This window comes from Nomascus leucogenys, chromosome 1a (assembly GCF_006542625.1).
Source record: "Nomascus leucogenys isolate Asia chromosome 1a, Asia_NLE_v1, whole genome shotgun sequence".
NCBI classification, from domain to species: Eukaryota; Metazoa; Chordata; class Mammalia; order Primates; family Hylobatidae; genus Nomascus; species Nomascus leucogenys.
The window spans coordinates 87255983-87258337 of record NC_044381.1 but is presented as its reverse complement, the minus strand read 5'-3'; positions in this window follow the sequence as shown (position 1 = coordinate 87258337).

Below are 2355 nucleotides of genomic sequence, written 5' to 3'. Positions count from 1 at the left end.
ATAATAGAATGACTTATATTCCTTTGAGTATATACCCAGTAATGGGATTGCTAGGTCAAATGAAGAAAAAAATCCTAAAATATCCTAATTAGAATATTTCATCTAATTAGAATATTTCATCCTAATTAGAATATTTCCGTTAGACCCTAATTGACACAGAAGCTACTATTTACCAATATCTACTACGTGTCCTGTACTTTACATTTTTTACTTAAATCACCCAACAGCCTTTTTGTGATTAGTATTATTTTCATTTAAGAAATGAGGGTGAAAAAAGCAAAGTAATATGCCCAAGGTGACATATAGTTAGTAGCAGAACTAAAATTTGAATTCTTACTGGCCTCACTTCAAAGATCAAGCACTTTCCTTAACACCATATTCCTGAAGAGATTTCATGATTCAATTTTTGTATACATCCAATAATATTTTAGATGCTGTGAGAAAGAGGACCATTTAAAACTGTCAATGAATGAATTTACAAAATGAATAACTACTCACCAACAAAACATTTATGGAAATCAAAATGTTTATCAGGTAACTGAAATCAAGAGGCATTTCCAATTTGTACCATCTGCTTTGAGATGGATACAACTCCATGCTCTTCCTCAGTGCCTGTTCAAAGCTCTTTGAGAGGTCTCTCTATTCATTAATCTATTTTCTGTTAGTTATTATAAAAAACGTAAGTACTAATTTCAACCTGTTTTAGACTTAACAACAAAGAACACATTTAAAAGTCTGTCAGCCCCGGGTGTGGTGGCTCACGCCTGTAATCCCAGCACTTTGGGAGGCCAAGGTGGGCGGATCACGAGGTCAGGAGTTCAAGACCAGCCTGGCCAACATAGTGAAACCCCGTCTCTACTAAAATACAAAAAATTAGCCTGGTGTGGCAGCATGCGCCTGTAGTCCCAGCTACTGGGGAAGCTGGGGCAGGAGAATTGCTTGAACCCAGGAGGCAGAGGTTGCAGTGAGCCAAGATCACACCACTGCACTTCAGCCTGGGTGACACAGCAAGACTCTGTCTCAAAAAAAAAAAAAGTCTGTCATGTCACCTATACTCAAGGGATTGTGGAATATAGATTCTGGTTGGTTCTGCTTTGCCCACTCTCTAATGTAAATCTGTCCATCTTCTAGAAAGGTCAGTTTCCACCAGTAGAAGCACAAATCCATCTTGTTAGCCCAACTGATCAACTCTTGAAATTGAATTTGTTTGTATTTGTAGTTTGCAGGTACTGTAATATTGAGGCTGCCCTTCAGAAAAGTTGGGCTTTCCTTCATTGACCACCAATGGCATGTGTCCATTAAGGGAGGTTTACCTGCAAGAAAGAGTTTCTTAAGCCATAAGAAATTCTCTGTCTGTCTTTTTTTTTTTTTTTTCCTTAAGAAAGATTCCTGAAGTAGGCAGTTCCAGAGCTGATCAGAAACTCACAAATGTGATCGGGAGTCCAGACAATTTCCATCCTTCAACACCAGCATCATTAGCAGGCTGGCTTCTCATCCTCATGCTCATCATCTCACTGTCATGAGCGGCCGCCACAGCTCTAAGCATCAGGGCTTCATGCTAATTACATTCAAAGATGAGAAAAAGAGGGCAAAGGAAAAATACCTTTTCTGTTCATCAGGAAAGAAGAATTTCCCAGATTTTCTCCTGTCCCCATGGTGGGAACTGAATCACATGGCCATCTCTAACTGTAAGGCAGGCCAAAATGTGAGTATCTGGCAAAGAGGCTTCAGAGTCCCATGATTGGCTTAGACCAATTACAATTTGTATTTATTCAGCCCTTTAATTGCTACCTTTTGGGTGCCTTTTTTGATCTTCACTCTTACTGCAGTCAAGGGAAAGGAAAGGGGAAATGGCTGTTAGGCAGCTAACAGTCTCTGCTACTCATGTGATGTCGTATCTCATACCATCTTCTGAGCTCTGATAAGCAAGAAAGGGCAATAAAGTTACCTACGTATATGCTGTGATTAGGGCTGGTCAAGAAGTGGATTATGTCTCTGTGTGGTTCCTGCATTATCCTTGGCCACAGAATGAAAAAGATAACAAAGACACCAAAAAAGGTAAAAATGTGAAGACTAAAATCTTCTATAGGCTGACTCATTCCAAAGACCAGTAAGAGTCTCAGCTGGGCCAAAAATATGGAGGGAACTGAAGTTGTGGTTATAAGTCAAGCAGAGAACAGTAAATCTCTGATAGTATTTTAATTGAAGACAGCTCCCCTTATCTTTTAAGACTAAGAATCAGCCAAGTCCCCTGATTAGAAAGGCCAGCTTATTAGGGTAAAAGTCAGGATGTGTGTGCCATGATGGGCAGTTTTAAATGCTTTGAATGCTGTGTGTGTGTGCGTGTGTGTGTGT